The following is a 23,039-nucleotide window of genomic DNA, read 5'->3' as shown; positions in this document are numbered from 1 at the left end:
GGATTCAGCACCACCTATGTTCCGCCTATTTCGGACATTTGGTGCATTCATCATATTATACAACCCTGATTTCCATGTTATAAAGACTCTTGCCTGAAACAGGCTGGCATTTAATAACCAGGCAGTATATTCCTTTCAAAACGCTGTTGGAATTGCTTGTGGGCTGTTGGTATGGGAGGGGCTTATTGCAGAATTCATCAGTAAAGGGTGGAAGGTGGGGTTTTGAAGAGTTACTGATTGTCCAAAAGCACTCATGATGAGCGTTTCTGCCTTGGTATACTTAATCCTGGAGAAGGCCTGCTCCTGGCCACTTCAAGTCTGAGAGTGATACTGATGGCTCCTCCTACCCTTCCCAAAGAAGGTGATACTGAGCTTTCCGCAGCTGTGCAGCTAATGAGTACCATCACCATTGACTGAAGCAATTACCTTTCACGTATGCAAATATGCCAAGTCATCTTCATTTAAAATTAAGTAATTTAAATATTATCACTCTTTTATCGGTTTGGGAGGGATGAACATGAGTTAACTTGTAGAGATAATCATCGGAAAATAGTATTGGGATCATGATGCATAGTAAATTCACTCCCATTTAACGTAATCTGAGCAATATTTACACTGTCTGATAATCTAGGCTGCAGGTAGCCAGCACTACCTACAGTCTTCAATTGTTGTCCACTTTGAAAGGGAGCTTGGAATCATAATTTGTTCACACCTATTAAAATTAGTCTTGCATTGTTTATAACCTGCATCTTCTAAAGGGGAGTGCACTGGTGTTGATGGTCGAATTAGGTTGTGGCAATGAATCTGAAAAATGTACCACTGAAATCAATTTATTGTCTGCCCTGTTTGTTGTCATTTATTAGGTTGGGGGGTAGCTGAATTGGCTTTGAAGTGGATTTAGCACAGTGCAGGTATTGCATTATTCTCAATGTATTACACGCAGTGCAAGTGACTCCTGCTCTGACATTCGGAGTTCTGGATAATTTAGACAGTCGGCCAGATTTGGCTGGAGTGGGGCATTTAATGGCATAACCTATTAGTTAAAATTGATAATTGATATTCAAATTTGGTAAACATTTTCCACAATGTTTCTGGAAATGCAAGTTGACAGACTCAGAGCAACAAAACATCTGGGACCTGGATGAACAATGGGACAAGCAGTGTGATATAACCAATGTGATTTAATGGTTTAGACTCAGGACTGAGAGGAGGGTACATTAGAATTGTTGAATACAATATAAAATGAACTACACAGAGAAATAGAGAGAGGGAAAGCAAGATTAGATTAGCAGAGAAAAAAATGAAGGGAAAGAAAAGAAGATAACATTTTTCAACTGAACTGAAGTAAGTCACAGGCTTAATAACGAGATTTCCTAGTGATTTGTTTACTTATCAGCAAGAACAGTGTACTGTCAATCTTTAACAATCACCACATCATTCAGAGTATTCATGCTGTTGATTAGACTTAATATTTTGTGGTGAATGGAAAGCTTTTGTTTCCTGTGACTGTGTCAGTTTGAATCCAACATCCACATGCCTCTGTATCACGTGTATTTTAATTTTTTTCTTAAATATCCACCTTACAGGACCACGTCAAATGCCTGACTAAAGTCCATGTAGACAACATCCACATCATGATCTTCATCAGTCCTCCTGTAACTTCCTCAAAAAATTCAATTAAGTTAGTAATTCCTGATTAATCCGTGGCTCTCCAATTAATCCTAAACCTCAATATTGACTCCAATAATTTGCCCAGCATCAAGGTCAGACTGACCACATTTTGATTTGGTCTGTCCCTTCTACCATTTTTGAAAAATGTGCAACATTTGCAAACCTCCAGTGCTATGGTACCTTGCCTGCATTGGAAAATTATCCTCTGAGTTTCTGCTATTTCCTCCCAGGCTTTATGTAACTGTCATGGATATGATTCATCTTGCCTTGGTAATTTATTCTCTTCCAAGGAAGTCAGTTCATCCTGTACTTCCCTTTCCATTCTGCACATTTTATCTAATATTTCACCTTCTTTCTTTTTAACTAGACTGTCTGCAGCATCCATCTCCTTTATGAAGACAGAGACAAAATATTAATTTATGACTTTGCCTATATCTTTTGCATCCACATTCAAGTTGCTATGGATATCTTTGATAGGTCCAACCCTTTCCTTAGTCATGTTCTTGCTGTTAATGTACTGATAAAACATCTTGGAATATTCTTTAATGTTACCCGCTATATTTTTTTCACATCCTCTTTGCTTTCCTAATTTCTTTTTTCACTTCACTCCTCCACTTTCCATACTCCCATACGCTTCTTAAAGTTAGAGGAGTGAAAATTGTGAAATAGTTTTCTTCATGGAGGCACTTGAATCAATTTATTTTTGATTTATTATTGCCACATATACCTAGGTACAGTGAAAAGTTTTGTTTTGTGTGCAGTTCAGGCAGATCATACCACACAAAGTGCACAGGCGCAATAGAACTGAGTGAGGAATACGATGTTACAGCCGCAGAGAAGGTGCACAAAGAGTGAGATCAACATTAAATTTCAAATTGGGCTATCCAGCTGAAGATACTTCATAGGGCCCATATAGCACCGGATCGATTGGCAAAATTTAAGGCAGGAGATCTCCAATGTGTCCCAAATGTAAAATAGAGGTGGGCACTCTTGTACATTGCCTATGGACCTGTCATAAGATCCATAGATACTGGACTAGAGTATTTTTGTAAACTTGTAAAAATGTTAAATTTCCAATAAAAATATCTATTAAAAAAAAATTTCAAATTGGGGAGGTCTATTCAGAAGTCTAATAACAGCAGGGAAGAAGCTGTTCTTGAATCTTGATGGCAGACATGTTGAAATTGCTTGTTTCCTGGAACTTTATTTATGCTTATGAGTGCATTCAATGCTAGAAGAATAAGCTCTCTCCTGTTTGCTCCATTCCTCTAATCTCAAAGCATCTTTTCATAAGCTATGAATCTCACCATCAAAACCACTTAGAAATTTCCTGTGATTAAAGCACAGCTGTAAAAATAACAGCTCCTCAGATTCAAAGCTAGCCCATATTTAGGCACTTCTGTGTTTGTTTTGATAAGACTTTTAAGTAAAATAATAGCAAAATAGCATGCATGTCACTTAAACATGCAGAATTGATTAAGTTCTACAAACTTATGACAATGGGTGGTAACATTTTTTTTCTTCCATAATGTGCCACAACAAGTTTTCAGAGATGAAAGCAGAAATATTAGGGAAGGGGAGTAATCTTGACTTGTATGTTGAAGGTTTACATAAACAGGAGCTAATATCCAAAGTATTCCATGTGTCATATAACCAGGTTGCGTTTCTATCATTTTATCTGGGAACTCTTTGAAAATTTGACTGTGCCAAGGCTTTAAGTTGCAGACTACAACTTGGACATGATTCTTCATTAATGTTTTTCAAGACACCCAACACCTCTTTCTTCTTCATAGCAGCATCTCCTAGAATATCAATTTACCCATCTAAGTCTTACCATTAGCCATGTTCTTCTCCTCCGTGAACTCCAATGTGAAATACTCATTGAGGACCTCGCCCACTTCTTCTCGCTCCATGAATACATATTCCCTCCTTTCCATTTTCAGTGAATGTGCCTTTCTTGGTGACCCTCTGGCTCCTAATGCCTTGGGATTCTCCTTAGCCTACTTACTGAGGACATTTCATGACTCTATTTAGTCCTCCTAATTTCTTGTTGAAGTTCTTTCCTTTATGTTTCTCAAGGGCCTTGTCTGATTTCAGTTTGCTAAAGCTTATGTATGCTTCCTTTTACTTTATGACTAAACTTTCAATATCTCTTGTCATCCAGGTTCCTGAATCTTCTCATTCTCACAGTAGCATGTTGGTCCAGAATTCTGATAAACAATGTCCTGGATAGAGTCAAGAGTCTGTATGATGCCTAAGCGGTGACTAGGCCTACTTTATTTTGTTCCTTCTTTTCCTCTCCAGTTTCAGAAAACCATTTGAACTTGCATAGGAATATTAATCTCGTACACTTTGCTTTCTGTAAACATAAATTGAAGCAGTTATCATGGAAAAAGTCATGGTAAGTAAAACGCCAATCAAAGCTGGCTCAGTAATGGAAACTCACCGTTATATCCTTCCCCTGATGACTGGGGCTGAAGCAGAGGCAACTCCGAGATATGATGCACTGAGGGAGAATCCTGTCCTGACTCTCTAAAACACAAGAATACGTGAGGCTGATTGTTGAGCAACTTCCAACGTTATCTTTACAGATCAACATAGCAAAACCACTCAGTGCTTAATGGGTGGTATATAAGTGGCAGTTGCTCCACTCACTCATACTGTAAAATTGTAAGCAGAATCCAAAATATGTTCATGGAACCTACATTGCATATTCCACATTGGCTTTCAACACTCCAGCCATTCCAGCCACCAATCTTAGCATTTTACATTACTTGGTGGAGCCAGTGTAAACAGGCTGAAATGACCTGAAGCTATTTCATAATATGATTAGCCATTAATAGGACATATAATGAGGTAAAAACAATGACTGCAGATGCTGGAAACTAGATTCTGGATTAGTGGTGCTGAAAGAGCACAGCAGTTCAGGCAGCATCCAAAGAGCAGCGAAATCGACGTTTTGGGCAAAAGCCCTTCATCAGGAATAAAGGCAGAGAGCCTGAAGCGTGGAGAGATAAGCTAGAGGGGGGTGGGGTTGGGGAGAAAGTAGCATAGAGTACAATAGGTGAGTGGGGGAGGGGATGAAGGTGATAGGTCAGGGAGGAGAGGATGGAGTGGATAGGTGGAAAAGGAGATAGGCAGGTAGGACAAGTCCGGACGAGTCATATAATGAGCCATGTCACCTTGCAACAGCACCAGTGAGTAGGCTTACAGAAAAGTTTTGAGATTAGAGTAGTGCTGGAAATGCACAGCAGGTCAGGCAGCATCTGAGGAGCAGGAAAATCGACGTTTCAGGCAAATACCTTTCAACAGGAATGACCCTGGGAACCTTGCAGGTGGAGAGATAAATGGGAGGGGGTTGGGGCTGGGGGTAAGGTAGCTGAGAGTGCAATAGTTGGATGGAGGTGGGGGTAAAGGTGATAGGTCAGAGAGGAGGGTGGAAACGGATAGGTGGGAAGGAAGATTGACAAGTAGGACAGGTTATGAGGATGGTGCTGAGCTGGCAGGTTGGAACTGGGATAAGGTGGGGGGAGGGGAAATGAGGAAACTGATGAAGTCTACATTGATGCCATGGGGTTCAAGGGTTCCGAGGCAGAAGATGAGGTGTTCTTCCTCCATGAGTCAGGTGGGAAGGGAGTGGCAATGGCAGAGGCCCAGGACCTGCATATCCTCAGCAGAGTGGGAGGGGGAGTTGAAATGGTTGGCCACGGGGTGGTGGGATTGATTGGAACGGGTGTACCGGAGATGTTCTCTGAAGCGTTCTGCGAGTAGGTGTCCAGTCTCCCCAATGTAGAGGAGACTGCATCATGATCAACGTATGCAGTAAATGATACATAGAAGTGCAGGTGAAACATGGATGGATGTGGAAGGATCTTTTGGGGCCTTGGATGGAGGTGAAGGGGGAGGTGTGGGCGCAGGTTTTGCAATTCCTGCGGTGGCAGGGGAGGGTGCCAGGAGGGGAGGGTGGGTTTTAAGGAGCGTGGATGTGATGGTGGAGTCACGGAGGGAACGGTCTTTAAAGAATGCGGATAGGGGTAGGGAGGGAAATATATCTCTGATGGCGGGGTCCATTTGTAGGTGACAGAAATGTCAGCGGATGATGCAACGTATATGGAGGTTGGTTGTGTGGAAGGTGAGGGCCAGGGGGGTTCCGTCCTTGTGGTTGGACAGGTGGGGTTTGAGGGCGGTGGTGCGGAGTGTGGACAGAAAGGTTTGTCCACTGTTATTGAAGTTTAAAATGCAAATTGAGTATTCCTTGAGCATAATAAAAGAAGTGATTTAAGTGGCATTCTTAAGAAAATTAAAGCAGTTAAGAGGGTAGAGAACAAGGGACGTTACCTTCATATTAGCATCAAGCAGTGCTGAGGTGATGTCAGGGAGCAAGTCTTCGCACAAAAGGCAATGGATTTCTTGAGCACTCCCCCTATAACAAGGTCTCACAGCTAAGTACCAATTGAAGATTTCAAAACTCAGATGGAGAGATTTTATTAAGCAAGGATTACAGAACCAAAGTGGAATGAAGTTTAGACAGAGGTCAACCATGATCTAATTGATGGTGGAAACAGGCTTAAGGGGTTGAATGGCCTACTACTAATTATTTCACTTGTTTTCTTGACAAACATATTACAAAAAAATAAATGTTTAAAATCTGACTGATCAAAGACATCTCAAAGTATTGTTTCTTTTAATTCCAATTTTTTTGAGAAAAACTGAATAATTGGTTTCATTTGTAGATAACTGACATGGGTGGCGTGGTAGTTCTATGGTTAGCACTGATGCCGTGTAGCACGAGGGGCCTGGGTTATCCTGGATGTTTTCTCAAATGCCTACCTAAATGTTTTGAACATGAGAATGATCTGAAGCTCTTTGAATGCTCTGATGAGAACTTAAAAAAAAAATCTATGGTAAGTAGGGCAGGGCAGAAAATAAACAGCAATTGTAATTTTTACACATTAGTAAATTGATAGGTGCAAAACCTCAAAGTAAATAGATTCTTAAGATGGTGTTAACTGATGTGCAATTAATTGAGAAAGTCATCCAGTGAAAAAGTTAGAAAGTTGGGAGAGAAATTAAATCAGGCATTAAGGTGAACAGCCTTTAAAGTGCCAAATGGAAGAACAGTGATTGCATTGCATACATGTCTCCTGGCAAACATATCACTGCCTTTTGCAGTATGGTCAATGGGAAGGAAATCTAGGTTGAGCTGTGTCAAAGAGGCAACTCTGCAGCCACCAGTTTTCCACTGGAGGGGAGGTCACTCATACTAGTTTGTAAATTTGTGGGAAAAACTACAGTCGAAAGATGTGATAAATTGTTTATTCAATAGCTAAACTGGTATCATGATGCTGCCAGGTTTATATTTCTGCATTATAACATTCTTACACTTTGTAAATACTGCAAAGGCGGTAAAACAAGTTTGCAACACCCTGAAGCTGTGAAAGGGATTATATAAATGTCTTATTTTCCAAATCTCTTTCTCAATTTCTCTCTGTTATTCTTTCTTTTCCTTCAAAATTTCTGTCTCACTGACTTTTCCTTCTCCTTTCTCTCTGCCATTCTTTTCTCTATTTCTGTATTCATTTTACTTTCTCTCCTCTGTTTTCAATCTTTATTCCTTTTTTCCTTCTTTCTCACTTTCTTTCTCTCGCCCTTTTTCTTTCGCCTTCGTCCCCTTTCCTTCCTTTCCCCACCTCAAATTTCCTTTTCTCATACTAAAATATAAGAAGTATACTAATTTTATATTAGCTGTTATTATGGGGCGGCATGCTGGCTCAGCAGTTAGTACTGCTGCCTCACAGCATCAGGGTCCCAGGTTTGATTCCAGCCTCGGCGACTGTCTGTGTGGAGTTTGCACATTCTCCCAGTGTGGGTTTCCTCCGGGTGCTCCGGTTTCCTCCCACAGTCCAAAGACGTGCAGGATGGGTGAATTTACCATGCTAAATTGCCCATAGCGTTAGGTGCATTAGTCAGAGGGAAATGGGTCTGGGTGGGTTACTCTTCGGAGGGTTGGTGTGGACTGGGTTGGGCTGAAGGGCCTGTTTCCACACTGTAGGGAATCTAATTAGGCTACAGTCCATTTTCTGGATCCATAAGCTACTCTTTCTGTTTTGACAAGTCAAAAAAATGCTGGATCTATGGAATAAAAATGTCATTTGTAAATTTTTGCCATGTTATAATCTGAAAAACACTTTGGTGTTTTCTTTTAGCACATGGTAATTTTTAATAATGTTTGTTTTTTTAATATTTAATAATATTGGTTCATGGAAGCAGAGTTGAAGCGAATAAATATCAGCATTTTAAAGTTAAAAGTAGGGGAGTCCAAAACTAGAAGGTATAGGTTTAAAGTGTGAGGGGAAAGATTTAAAAGGGACCTGAGGGGAACTGTTTCACGCAGAGGGTGGTGTGTGTATGGAATGAGCTGCCAGAGGAAGTGGTGGAGGCTGGTACAATTACAACATTTAAAAGGCATGTGGATATGTACATGAATAGAAAGGGTTTAGAGGGATATAGGCTAAGTGCCAGCAAATAGACTAGATTTATTTAGGATACTGGTCGGCATGGATGAGTTGGACTGAAGGGTCTGTTTCCGTGCTGTATATCTCTGTGACTCTAAAAGGAACAAGGATCTTTGACGAATGGATCTGGAGTTTGGCCATTATTGTATTGTTAGTGATTGCATGCAGTAGCTTCCGTTGATTTATCTGAATTCACTTTACACCCAAACAGTTCAAAAGCAGAGCTCTCAAATAGTAAAGCTTAGTTAATTATATCCATTTTTTATTTGTAGCTATTAATTACAATAACGGGTTATTTTATCTTCAGACATTTTCAGTATTACTAATACTACTTCCATATTTGACAAATTGTTATTTTCTCCTACTTCCAAGTGGTGCTTGGACAGTTTCAGATGTGGTTTTGCCATGGTTCATGCTTTTCATATTGTGTTGTGAGGAGCCAAAAGCAGGTTGAGTTTGGTTCTGTCAAATTAATTAAATTTATGATCATCAGCAAGTTTCAACCCAGGCTTCCCCAGTGATTCACCCAATTGAAGTACGGGAATTGTTTTGGCACATTCTGAGATTGAAATTCATAATTAAACATTTGATCAGTGCAGCTGCCATGTTAACATAATATTTTCAAATATTATGAACTGAAGGAAAATTAGCTTGGCCGTCTGGGTAAAGCACATTGTCATCGTCTTAACTTCCAAAAATCCTTAGATCATAGAACACCCACACCAGAATCTCCACTGATGTGATGCAAAGCTCTGATAGTGGATATTGCTGAAACTTTATGATACATGAGGCATCGTATCTGTAGAAACTTATACATTGTGATAAGAAAACATTTAAAAATGAATAGTGAATAGTAAAAAGAAAAGCAATGATGATAATGCACTTTTTCCCCTGTTCATAAATAGGATAAAAATCTTTTGCCAATTGCTAGCATTGCAACTCAGCAGTTTGAGATAAATCAATTAAATTTCACTGCCAATGAGTGGATCAACAGAGCACTGGACTGAACAACGTACTCTGTGAACAAATTAACAATCTAATTTTATACAGCTATCAAAATAGGTATTACATATTGTGCAAATCACTGTTAACAAGTGAGTGAATTGTCAAAGAAAGTGTACAAGTAATTTTAAATGAAGGTGATATTTGGTTTAATAATATTTAATAATATTGGTTCATGGGAGCAGAGTTGAAAAGAATAAATATCAGCATTTTAAAGTTAAAAGTAGGGGAGTCCAAAATTAGAGGGCATAGGTTTAAGGTGAGAGGGGAAAGATTTAAAAGAGACCTGAGGGGCAGCTTTTTCACGCAGAAGGTGGTGTATCAATTGTCAAAGAAAATGTACGAGTAACGAAAGTGATATTAATAATCCAGATTCTTTTCTCTTTAATTTTTTTTATAACTGTTTCTCATTTTATTTTAAATCATCCAATTTTTCTGCTCTCCTGTGCTGTGTATTGTTGAGAGAGCAATTAGATGTTTTGGATTCCAAACCCCAAACACTGACACTCTTAGTTCCTATAGAGAGACATTAATTAATTAATTTGCTAAATCCACTTCCAGCTTCTGGGACTTTTTTCACTGGAGGTTGAGACGTGACCTTATAGATGTTTATAAAATCATGAGGGGTATTGATAGGTTTAATGGCAGCTGTCTTTTCCCTCGGGTGGGGGCTTTCAAAACTACACGGCATATTTTTAAGATAAGAGGAGAGAAATTTAAAGAACATGTGATGGCCAATTTGTTTACACAGAGGGTGGTTTGTGTGTGGAATGAACTTCCAGAGGAAGTGGTGGACGTGGGCACAGTTACAATGTTTAAAAGACACTTAGATAAGGGCATGAATAGGAAAGGTTTGGAGGGATATGGGCCAGGAGCAGGCAGGTGGGACTAATTTAGTTTGGGATTATATTCAGCACGGACTGGTTGGACCAAAGGGTCTGTTTCAATGCTGCATGACTCTATCCAGCTGAGTTTGGGAGCTAAGTAAGGGCATTACTGACATATTTGCTTTAGTCTTTGCAGTTATTTTCCACAGAGAGCTGGATCATTGAATATGTTCTAGGCTCAGTCAGGCAGATTTTTGATGATCAGAGGAGTCGAGGGTTATGGGTGCAATCAGAAAAGTAAGACTAAGGCTCTAACTGGATCTTACCGAATGGTGATGCAGGCTGTGTGGCCCACTTCTCCTTGGAGCTTTGGTCTTTTATGCTTCACATGACTCAAAATTGCAAGAGTGCTGTGCCATCAAGCTATCAAAACATTTAAAGTTCAACTAAGCTGGACGAATGATCTGAACTCTTCGGAGGTCACTTCAATATAAAATGCAACAAGAACAGTTATTTGTGCCACTGTTTAACAATATATGCCCCTCTCAAGAAAAATGATAAGGAAAGATTTTCATGACTACCTTTGATAATCGTATGTTACACCTTGTGAGCAAATAATACCCTTAGAGCTTCTTCCACATTCCCTTTTATCTAATTCAAAAGAATGTTGCATTTCGGATTATTATTTCATATCTCCTTCTATTCATACTCCTACTCATCAACATGTTAATACAAGTTGCACAGAATCAGACTTACAGCAGTTTACAGTCCAAGCATGTAAAGTAATATTTGCAATGTTTGCTTTTGCCAAGCAGACCGGAGCCCAGGCTAGGATAGAACGCTACTCAAGGTTGGATACACGTGTGCCTGCTAGCTATGTCCCATAGGCTCATTTTTCTCTGTCACCATATCCCTCGTGGGTCGAATGATATTGCGTTTTTTTCATTAAGCCTCATTTCATTTTATCCACCCACTTGATTGTTTCTTCTTACTGTTCTGATTATGCCTCCAATTCTCCAAATTGTCACATGATTTGGTCTTCATTTCCAATGTCCAGACTTAGCTATCTCTCTCTGACAGTACTTAGCAAGCCTTTTGATTTCTTAATCTTTACTCTTGATCTATACCACCTGTTCATCCTTGTGTCCATCCAATTCACAAAAGAGTGGAGCATATCCCAAAGGTTATACAGTTAGAGATTGGAATGGGAAACATTTCAAATGTCAGGTTTACAACATTTCCAAGGATCTGAACAGGGATTTACAGCTTATCCTGTGTTGTGCCAAAATACCATGAGGTTATAGCCTCCAAGGAATCTCCTTTCTCTTTGCTCAAGAAGCAGGTTAACCTCTGCAAAGTAGCTATCACTAAACTAGCAGTGTTCACTAAACTAGAAGTATTCTATCACCATGGAAATAACACAGGACATTTGAAGCAAGATCCTGAACTGAAATTTTATTTCACAGGATTCAGCTGTGATGCCAGCTACTCCAAAGTACACAAATTTCAGAGTTTGGCTAATCAGTAATTATAATCAGCGCTCTCTTATTTGCAGTACTTCAAAAGCCTATTTTATTGATACAGCTTTTTTCACTTGAACAAGTATCTGAAGTTGTAATTTGCCAACTTTGTATGTAGAAAGTGAGTGAACAATTCCATTGATTTACACTATCCTATGTGAGTACAGGCAGAGCTGTTGAAACATAGATCATGGTCACACAGCAATGTTGTTAAACAAAAGAATCATTGCCAAATCCAAGTAATTTGAACAGATATAACAGTTTTCATGACCTCAGCATATTGCACAACTCTTAACAGCTCACTAATTATTAAGTGGTGTAGTCATTATTGTAATGTTCGAAATCTAGTAGCTAGCAAGGTCCAGAAATAAGATAATGATCAGATAATCTGGTTTGTAGATTTTATTTTAATAATACCATTTAGCTATTATCAAATACATAATCGAGGTTTCTTATGATGTCCCTTTTAAGTGATAAATTGGGATGATGACTTGTCAGCAAATAATACATGTGCCAAAGGACAGCTAGCCTCTGTAAGTTATCCTTAATGAAAATGTATCTTTGTGGTGTTTGTCCTCCCACCTCCTTTTGTCTTTTATTCAAACTTTTCCTGCACACTCAATTTTCTCCACTGATTTTCACTCAGAAAACCCTTGCTTCTTGCTTTCCTATTTGTTGGGCCACTTGGAAGCAAATCTTGAGCAGTTTTTTTCAGCAAAATAAAAACAGTAACTATTTCTAGAGTCAATGTTCACAGGTGGAATACAACTTAGTCTCTGATAACAATGTCAAACTGATAAAAGAGACTTAATTCACTTTAGTTTGTTTGTGATTTTTGGATTGATGGCAAGCGAGATTATTCAATTGTTTCTGAGGAAAACTTATCACCCTGATCACTGCAAAATGGTTTCTTTTTACTGTGTGGATGCTTTCGTTTAGTGATTCTTCTCAACTTTCTATCTTTTGATTTAAAACCTGATTGTGGGTATATTTACATTGCATAGGTTCAAGAAGATGACTCACCACCACCTTCTCAAGGACAATTTGTGAAACAAACGCTTGGTGTAGCCTACAGCGTCCATGTCGCGTGAAAAAATAAATAAAAGTAAAGTTATGTCATTCTGAGAATCATTTCCCTGAACAGGTGAAAGTGTCAGGGGATGAGTCATACAAATTGCTATGATATCCTATACAGCCACAAGTGACCCAGAACAAATGCATTTGAATGTTACAGTGCTTTCTTCTCACTGTCTGTAGTTTAACCCTCTATATAATTATCATGCTATGAATAAAACAACAATTCGTATTTTGCATCTTTTCCAGTTAAAAGTAGACTGTAAAGAAGTTTATAATACACAGCCATTTTCATGCTACAGCTTGATTCTGTTTGATTAGTTTTGCTAATAAGTAAACACACCTATGGCAAATTCATGCATAGCTAAAGTTAGAATTAGTTGCAGACCACCCAGGATCTCTATTACGTCCAAGTTGCCCAAAAACATTTTAAATGCCTCAAGACTAGGAAATAAAACCTTTGGGAAAAAGAACCTGCTTTGTTACCTCCATGCCTGCTGTGTTTGCGCTCAGAGGCTTGAATTTTGAAATGTTATTACACACTATTTCACTAAAAAAAAAATGGCCTGTTTTTTTTCAGTGAACTTGGCAAAAATAGATTTGCTATTGCTAGTGATACAGTAAATCTCTATTAACCACTCTTTAAATTGTTTTCATTTAAATCATAAAAAGTTAAGTGAAAGACAGGTTTATCCAACAAATTATAAAATCATGATTATATGATTCCAACCCCTTGATTTTCCAAAACAAAATGGAATGTAGAAATGGAGAATGAAAAAAATCTGAAGAAGGTTAAGTGTTTGAAAGACTGTGATCCTGAGCAATACACATTTATAAATATGAGCCAGGTACTGAAATGCCTGACTGGCATTGCAGCAGTATTTTTTCAGTCATGATACAGGTGAACTACTTGCATGTGTTCTAGATATACAATGTTAATTGTCTTTGAGAGCATTACCACTTTGTTGCAGGCAGCACTGCAGCAGTGTCATCTCATTCAAGATAACAGATCAGATGTGCATAGAGAAGTGGAGCGTTCTTGGCTGCCATGGTTTTATTAGGGGCTTTCCCTATAGGTCCTTGTGAACATGAGAGGAAAATTTTACTAGTAATTCAGTGGTCTCATGACCGGATCACTTTCATGAGTCTTGTCAGTATTGTTCAGAAACAGCAGTTGTGTGCATTACTGTTCTATCTACTATTTGTGTGTATGATACATATATTGTAATTGAGGATCTATACTGAATAGTTATCTTATATAAAGCATTCCCACCATACTATCTTTTCCATTGTAAATAATGCATAATACTGTCAAACATAATTCCTTTTTTTGTGAGACAGAAGCTAGCCTGGTTGACGAAGAATTAAGGTATTGGCCACCTGATGGCAACACCATACTGCTCTGTGTCCAGAGTGTAGATGGAGAAAGAACTAGAAAGGAGAATCACAACCTAGAGATAGAGGAAAGAACAGTGGTGTGAGCATATGAATTCTGGTGCAATAGGACAGAAGACGACAAAGCTGATTATCAAGCAGCGTGGATCCTGTGGATGATATTCACCAGAAAACTGAAAATGCCCCTAGTCTGGAGATTGAGTATTAAATGAAGCTATCTCTAATTTAAAGGTCTGTTCTCTATCTGAGCCAGTGATAATTCATGGAAGCAACATAAGTGTCTAACAACACTTTCAAAACGTTATTTTACTCCACACTAGGTAACTCATGAAGTCTTCTAAAGAGATAATGAGCATCTCTGGAAAGTTTCCAGTGTCTCAAACTGGGACAACAAAGTGTAATTGGCTTCAAAACATCTTTTGAGCGATTCCTGTTTAAAACATCTGAGCACACTCCACAGAACTATTCACCTCTAACAATTATGTTTATTTTAAATTATACTGTTGTACTTCTGTGTATCTGTGGCGGTAGTAGCATTTGAGTTAAACCTAGGATAATGAAATCATGCTGCAATATTGTTATGAGATCATGAATGGATTTTATTTGACCAGATTCTGATCATGCAACAGGGCAATGCACAGCCTGTCAATTAAAACTAGGTTTATGTTGGCATAAATTAATTTGAGTACAAATCATGTACTTGATACATAACCAATCCAATTAGATATCCTAGCCTTAAAAAAACATGTTTTGGAACATCGAATTAACCAGCTAGAGCACGTTTCTGTATTTGTGTTCATGAGAATGATGTTATAGTTACATTAATATTAATATGTAAGGGAGTGTTCATTCAGGGAACAAATTCTCCTAATGATGTTCACACGAAATCAAACCTGACATTGTAAAGTCCAAAACTACATGCTGCTGGCGCGGGTATACCTGGTTTGTTAAAAACAAAATTTGAGAAAAAAAAACACCGCTAAAGCTATAAGTTTGAGTCGTGCAGATTAAATGTGTCTTGCCTCGAGGCGGCCTTCATGAAAGCTTGAAATCAACATTTCGATCCTATTGTTTTTGTAGGCAATAGGTCCGGAACCTTTATTTGGTTGGTAAATTGCTCGTTCGTATGCAATCAGGAAATGACTTGTTTATTCCTTAATGCAAGATCTTGTACTAAATTAATCACCTGAAAGCATTTAGGAAACAGAGCTTTCAGCATTCGGTATACTCAACCCCCCCCCCCCCCCCTTCCCCTTCCTTCGATTAAATTCTAAATTATTAGTAATAGCGGTTACACATTGTAAACAACAAATTCAACTTCAGATCAATTTGAGAAAAGTTTGTTTAAAATAGGGGCTGTGCATGAGATGCGAAAGGTTTCAAATGTCGTACATGACAGGCTTCGAGATATCAAGGTTTCTCCGATCAATCTTCCCAAAATCTATCAACTGTCATTATAAGGGGATTTCATCCTATTACATTTTACTTGATCATGCAGAAGGTTATAATACAAATCCGACAGGTTTAAATAAATACGTTGCACACTGAATCACACACAAACGCATTTCAGAATCAAAACAATTTGCAGGGTGAACGTGTACTTAATTTTAAACTTTTTTTTTGAAAATCTAGCTCTTCTGTCAAGCCAAGCTAAGCATCCGTGCCCAGCTGGTGGCTAAGGTGATGTTGGCTGCAGCCGGCTATTTCTCTACACGCTTCTATTTTAATGCTTACAGGTAAGAAATCGCTAACACAGTCAGAAAGCGAAATCGTTGCAGTCCAAAATAAAATTAATTCTTAAAGTACCGAAAGTGCTGAAAAGTAAATCCATTCAGACGATTAATAGTTTATAATTAGTACAGAATAATATTGTGTATGTACTGTACAGAAATATAACTTCTAAAAAAAATCCAGCTATAAACGGAATATATAGCTTGAAATAATTATAAATATTTTAAATCAGAAGGCGCTTTTCTCCCATTCGTTATTAGATAAGATTTTCCATTGATGCTAAATATATATTTCTGCAGCACTAAACTGCTGTATATTTGAATGGACATACAAGGATGGTTGTTGTGTGTTATAATATGTGCTCTGCAATTCTGAGCACTCACTTTGGTAATTATATGTCGACGGGCTGGAATTTAATGCACGGAAAACCTCTCAGTTTACTCAAACAAGTTAATCGGTCGGAAGTTATTCTTGTAGTTTCCCTCTTCCAGCACAGTGCGGAGCATTTAAGGTCTCCTGATTGCTTTAATATTCGTTTTCCTATTTTACTTTTAGCAGAACATTAATGTCAGGCAAGCACGATGTCCCTGGCCCGGGGTTACATCCTTCCCCTTGTCCTTTAGAGAGCGCTCTCTGCTCGCACAGGGGAACGGGCCTTTTGCATGGACTTCTCTCCATCGTACAAGAACTTAAAGGGAGAGAGGGAACAAACACAATAAACCAAATTCTTGTAGACTTCTGTTTATTTTAAATTTAAATACACGTTTGTATTGATCAGATAAAACACATGCGTCATTAGAAGTGCCCTTCCGTTATAATTTTTGCACAATTTAGTTATTAGAAAAATATACTGATGAATTCTTCCTTTTTTGTGTTTAAGAATATTATTTTTGGTTAACGACTTAGTGTGAGAAAATAAAATCGTTTAGTGTTTCTTTCGCGCTGAGCAGGAGGTTCACAAGCAACATCTCACAAGATTTGGTCGCAGTTGAGTTTTTGAGTGACAATGAAATGTATTGGACGCCCAACCAGTTCACTGTCAAAAATCGGCCACAAGGAGATTTATTCCACCTCCCCCTCGGTCCTTTCTCTTCGAAAAGTTTAGATAGTGTTGTCAATTAACTCGATTTTTAAAATTTGAAAATCTGAGCACCGCCAATACACAACAGAGATATGTGTATTTTATTGAGTAAAAGGAGACCCCTTGTTAGTCTGAACAATTGAACTGAAACCATACAGGAGAGAGGGGAAATCATAGGCTCTCGTAACTATGAACTGCCCTTTAATAAAATTAAAATATATTTGAGGGAAAGACCGTCAAAGCAAAGCAATCCAGTAGGCAAACAAATGACAGGATGAGAGCTACGCTTAACTCTGTGCACGTCTAATCCAGTATACATGAGACAGTGTTTGGGTTAACTTGTCATGCTTAATATTGTAACATGGTTATAATATTGTAATAATAATTATACTGTAATATTCCTAGTTAAATTTTGTGTCACATAACGATTTCAACAGGATACAGAGCAGAATTAGTCTGTAGGAATTATACCCGGTTCAGACTGACATACTCCGAATTCCGTTTTCAGAGCGATTATTAATAAATAACCATCTCGAGACTTTCTCAAGTTACAGAATTCGCGTCACTCGTCTGGTTAGAAACAGACGCTCTTTCGCGTGCAAATAGGAAGAAGATCGATGCGGTGCACTGTTTACATACATAATTCAGCTAAGTAGATGCTGTCACTTTCTATGGAGTTTGTTAATGGAAATCAATAATCTATATGTGACTGGGGAGTTACGTTATGGGCTCGAGATTAGCCTCTCCAGGATTCGAAAGAACTGCTATCAGGCCGACATGAAAATCTCGGTGTTATACGGTTGAGGAAATACTACGCTCGGTGAAATGTAATGTCTGTGCTGAGTCAGTCTCACCTCTGCTATGCATCAGATTCAACACTGATACTGTAGAAATAAACGCGTTACAGTCTGGCACAAACTACTAACACAACTGCGACTTGATCGGATTTTATGTAGATTAGCACGAAACATGCATTTCTTCACTAGCTTTCTATCCTGTATGTTCTGTTTGTGGATTTGATTTATTACACAAAAACATATTGTTACCAACTGCATCTTCAAAGTGTTGAAAGGCAAAAAGCTGTGGGATTTACTTATTTCCCCTTCTAAGTAGCATAAACATTACAGATTTTTGTTTGAGACATTTGGACACTTCCATGTAAAGGGAATGAATAGACTTGCATTTTGGATGAGAAAATGAGAAGAGTTAATAGCTGTAACTGTTCTCTGTCAAAGTTCTCTTGAATATCTGTTGTATCTATATTTCTGTAGATGTGCCTACTTCTGTGTGTCTGTACGTATTTGTTTATATTTTTATGCATGCAAGTACTTGTGTTGTCTTTACATATGTGTGCCTGTTTTTCTGTCTATTTGTACATCTGTGAATGAAGGTGTGCCTATTTGCATACCTGTGTATCTCTATGCATGTGTGGATTTTTTATGTCATTATGTATATCGATTTGTATGCGTGTATGAATGCGGGCCTGTTTGTATGTTTCTGTGTCTGTTTCTATTTGTCAATGTGTATGCGTATGTACCTGTTAGTAAGTCTGTTTGTTGAGTTGCATGTTGTATGCAACTAAATATGGCTGTTTGTCTCTGTGTACCTATTTGTATGTCTGTCTCTGTGTACCTATTTGTATGTCTCTGAATGTTTATGTGCCTGTTGTACGTCTCTATGGATGTCTACTTAGATGTTTCTAATTGTCTGTGTGTATTTGTATGTCTCTCTGTGTGAGTCTGTATGCCTCCATGTATATTTATAATTTTCTGTATGAATGTGTGTGTCTGTTTGTGTATCTCTACATGTGGCTATTTGTGTGTCTCTGTATATGTATATGCCTGTTGTATGTCTCTTTGTGTGTCTACTTACATGTCTCTAATTGTATCTGTATCTTTGTGTGTATGTATCCCCGCTTGTATAGTTCAGTGCGTGCCTATTTGTAATTTTCTGTATGAATGTGTATACCTGTATGTCTCAATGTGTGCCTGTTTGTATACCTTTGTGTGCATGTGCGCCTGTTTCTATACTTCTATATGCCTGTTTGTATTTATATGTGCATCGGTGGCTATTGGAAGTCTCTGTGTGTGTCAATTTATTTGTCTCTATATCTATATAAATATATTTGTTTTATGACTGTGTGTCTGTTTATATCTCTGTATGTATGTGTGCCTGCTTGTATGTCTCAATACAGTATGTATTTATATTTCTCTTGATCTATGGTCAGCATGGACAGGTTGGACCAAAGGGTCTGTTCCCATGCTGTACATCTCGATGAATTTATGACTGTATGTGTGTCTACTTGTATGTCTCTTGTCTATTTGTATATTTCTATATGTATGTATGTGTGCCTGTTTGTATGTCTCTAATTTCTTTGTCTTTGTATATATGTGTGGCTGTTGGAAGTTTCTGTTTGTCTATTTGTATGTCTCCTTGGGTGTCTATTTGAATGTCTCTGTACCTATGCTTGTCTGTCTGTACGTCTCTGTTTCTATTTGTATGTATGTGTGCCTGTTTGCATTGTCTTCATGCATGCCTATTTGTATGTATGTGTTTGTTTATGTGCCTGTATTTCACTGTATCTGTGTTTGTATGTCATGCGCACATGCTCTTACAAGGTATTCCCGCGCAGGTGAAAACATGCAGCTAAAAATCAGTTTAAGACAAAAGCACTCCAGAAAGTATTGAATTAGCTTAGACAAAATAAGATTTGAAATAATTTAAATTGGCTGCCCATTTTAAAAAAATCCAGTTGTAAAACACTGAACTTATGAAATGATATATCTGCAGCAAACCATCCTATTAGTTAATTTCATATTTTCAATTTTTCTAAAGTTTGACCTGAATCATAATTAGAAATACAATCTCAATTGAAAATATTGAATTATGTAAAACATTTGTAGTTACTTTCTACCTCATGTTCAATACTGTTAGGATTTTTACTGAGGGAATAACAGACACACAAAACCAAAATTTAAAAACCATATGAAGGGTGCCTGCTTACGTTATTCCCGAGGAGAGAAATAAGTGAAAAACCGGTGACGGCATTAGCTGCAAACAATTGAATCATGCTTAGTTTTTATAATTAATAGCATTATACAGAAATCGCAATCATGTCAATGGATAAATACGAGAACTGACATGTATGTTTGGTAGTTTGTTTTCTCCGTCGTGTTCTTAAGTCCAAGTGTGTGTGTATGTGGTGGACGGGGAAAAGTGGCGAGACCATGAGAGGTTTCCAACAAACATGTTTTCGAGAATAACCTCATTGTGTTTTTGTAATGGTTGAGCGATCGGATTTACTCAGAGACAGTGAACAATCAGTGAGATGCCTGGGGCTTTTCACAATCAGTCTGATCGAAAAACTTAAAACTGCGAGAAAACGATTTGCGGAGCTACAGAGAGACGTGCAGGAAAGGGGAGCTATCCATTGAGGCACCGTACTTTCACCCCCGAGTTCGCCAGGCTTGTTCGCTTTGAAATGGTCGGGAGTGGAGGTGGCCTTATGACGGGAAACATGATTCCCCTCAGTATCAACTTTTCGCACCAAACATTACTTTCGGCAGATACTTTCAATGAAATAAAGTCCCCAGCCCCAGGCCAACTTTGTTTATTAAACACGAAACATGCCCTCCATAATAAAGTGTCTTGCTTTGTTTTTAAAGGTTATTTCGTGAGTTTGCCGTCCTGAAAATAAATCCAGAATGAATGTCTGTTTTGGCTGGTCTGTAAGGAGCGAGTTAATAAATACACGCAAACATTACTTTGACTCAGTTTGTGTCTATTGGCATGCTTCTCAAATGTGTGCATGTTTTTTGAGGTTTGGTTGGGCGCTAGTGCTGTCCAAGTTGCTTCAGGTAACGACAAAGCGATAGCAGTCAGACTGACTTCGCAGTTTGAGTCATGAACAGTTCAGATAAAGTTGCAAAACATTGTCTTTCTGAGTGGAGAATTAATGCAGGGAACTTCAAACAGTTATTGCACAGGCTCGAGTGAGTGTGTGAAATTACACCAGCTAATGTTGGGATTTCAACCCTTTTATTTTTAGAAAAAGTGCAAAATTTCAACAGAGGTGCTGTGATTAAGGCGGGCTGGATTTTCTATCAAGCTGTCCAGTAACACGCCTCTGGCATTGAACCCTTGGTCACTGACTGACTCAATTTTCATTTTTTTTTAAAATTTCCTCCCAGATATGTTTATTCCACAGCAGAAATACGTAGTGGTTGGCAGCAGAGAGTGCGGGCCTGCTATATAGAGGTTTGCTGGTTTCAAACAGCAAGTGTTTGGACTGATGTATTTAACCTGTGTGCCTCTGATCACTGGAAATGAATGTGTGATTAGAAGGATTTTGTCTTAAGTCTCCCTCTGGAACGAGGTGAGACGGAGACTACAAACTTACCTGGGGAGTGGGGAGTTGTCTTTTTCTGGAACTCAGCACAGGAATACAGTTTAAATATTTTTTGAATTAAAAGATCAAACCCGATTCCAGATTATTAAACCTTAGTCAAGACACACCACAAGAAACATCAGAGGTAGGGGAACAAAACTATATCCTCTAATAGCTAAAATCGCCTTTTGTGGGTTCGATACTTTTGGGAATGAGAAGCACAAGCAAGTGATTTTTATACGCATGCAAATTTAATTAAGAAAAAAGCTCAAAGTCATTAAAGACGACTACATCTACACGATCCTGCTATCAGTAGACAGGATTTCAGAGCACGTTGCATGTGTTTGCGTCTCCCGAGGTTACTACTCTCCACCAGCCCACCCCAAGTGCCGTCAGAGGTCAAATAGTTTCGGGAACTTTCGCTGAGGAAGGAAGCGCCCAGACTGACTGTGAGATTCAGGCCAGCGGTTGGGAGGAGGATGGAGGGATCCGGAACTGTTACTTTAAGAAGGTCAATATTGTTAGTCCCTGATCTAAACTCTGTGGGTGGGGTCGCTGATATTTACTTACTAGTAAACATCTCCCTTTAGTTCACTGGGTGCTTTCAAAAAGGATATGCACTGATGTATACTAAATTTTCGCGATGTTCCTAATGTTCCATTCCCCCCTGCCCTTGTGCTTATTAAGTGTCCCCACCGCTTCGCGTTCAACATGATGTTTTCATAATTGCAGCTAAAATCCGTAACAAACCCTCTCCATCCCCCTCCCCCACATCGTCAAATTCAGATTCCTTCTTTTTTTGTGTGAAAATTCGGAATTAGGTTTAGGAACAGCACCCCAGCTATCCCATTTGTCAAAGAAACCCAATTGAATTACTCACCCGATCTGAAATTGACCCGAAATCGATTGAGTGAAAGGTCCCAGAGAGAAAGGAGGAACTTGCTGCTATGCTGCGGACTGCTGGCCTGTGGCCGAGGATATCGGGGGCAGGTTTTAAACAGATACACACATCTTGCAGGAGGGGGGAACTGAAATAAAACTGTTGCTAAGTTCCGTCATTTGTGAGGACAGAGCGTTTGATTGATAAAAATGTTGCAAAGTGAGAATTCTGATCGAATGGACCGTGAAAGTTGAACCACGGCACGTATTCTAACATGCTATTGTTTACTTAATGTTGCAGTATATTCTAGCGATGATATTTTCCCATTTCAGCTGTAGAGCACTTTTAATGCACCTGGGGATATCGATGACATCAGTGTGTTGGAACCTACACGAATGTCACTGTTTGAAATATAGGACCTGGACAGGGTCATCCGTCATCAGGGGTCTCCTAGGTCACTGGGACACTTAAAAACACGACCATTGTAAATACATTATGGGAGATACATAAATAATGAGCAGGTTTATGACTGACTCTGTCTCCAAGCGAAATGCTACCTAGGTTAGTGCTTAAATGGCGATTATGTTTTTTCTTTATGAACAGGAAATAAGTTCAGGGGACCGTAGCAATTTAAGGGTTAAAATGCTACAATGTATTGTGGAACAGTGTTCAGCACTTTACATTTCCATCATGTTGGATAGAGGACAATCTTTCAACAGTGATCCATTTGAATAGAAAATAGAGTTTATAAATTAATTGTTGTTTAACACTTTAAACATAATTATATTAAAAAATTGAGCTGAATGCTGTATACAGTGGATCTAACCACTCTAAAATAATTAATTTAACTATGGCTGTCTAACCTGTATTCAGGGCTGAGGCTAAGTTTATTGATTTACAGAATTTGTATGAAGACTTTGCAAACTGAAGAGTGGTGGGCTGTTTATTCCATACCC

General features: G+C 38.5%; 2 long non-coding RNA genes across 6 annotated transcripts in view; one reads left to right on the top strand and one right to left on the bottom strand.

Moving 5' to 3' along the window:
• LOC122562731 (uncharacterized) overlaps positions 1–22,164 on the bottom strand; it is a 139,738-nt gene extending 117,574 nt beyond the window's left edge. For 3 of the 4 annotated variants that reach the window (XR_015761309.1, XR_015761306.1, XR_015761308.1), the window contains exons 1-2: positions 10,342–10,559; positions 4,118–4,203 (exon numbers count right to left, since the gene is read on the bottom strand). This is a non-coding gene — a long non-coding RNA (uncharacterized LOC122562731). Of the gene's footprint in view, positions 1–4,117; positions 4,204–10,341; positions 10,560–22,083 lie in introns of those variants that run through there. The other variant, XR_015761307.1, reaches the window with a different exon arrangement.
• LOC122562732 (uncharacterized) overlaps positions 15,407–23,039 on the top strand; it is a 107,549-nt gene continuing 99,916 nt past the window's right edge. The window contains exon 1 of one of the 2 annotated variants that reach the window (XR_015761310.1): positions 15,407–15,740. This is a non-coding gene — a long non-coding RNA (uncharacterized LOC122562732). Of the gene's footprint in view, positions 15,741–21,615; positions 21,715–23,039 lie in introns of those variants that run through there. The other variant, XR_006315403.2, reaches the window with a different exon arrangement.

Source organism: Chiloscyllium plagiosum, unplaced genomic scaffold (assembly GCF_037043375.1).
Source record: "Chiloscyllium plagiosum isolate Xiang-an unplaced genomic scaffold, Cpla_swu_hap1 HiC_scaffold_24, whole genome shotgun sequence".
NCBI classification, from domain to species: domain Eukaryota; kingdom Metazoa; phylum Chordata; class Chondrichthyes; order Orectolobiformes; family Hemiscylliidae; genus Chiloscyllium; species Chiloscyllium plagiosum.
The sequence above is the reverse complement of the archived record's forward strand: the minus strand, read 5'-3'. Positions and strand labels throughout refer to the sequence as shown.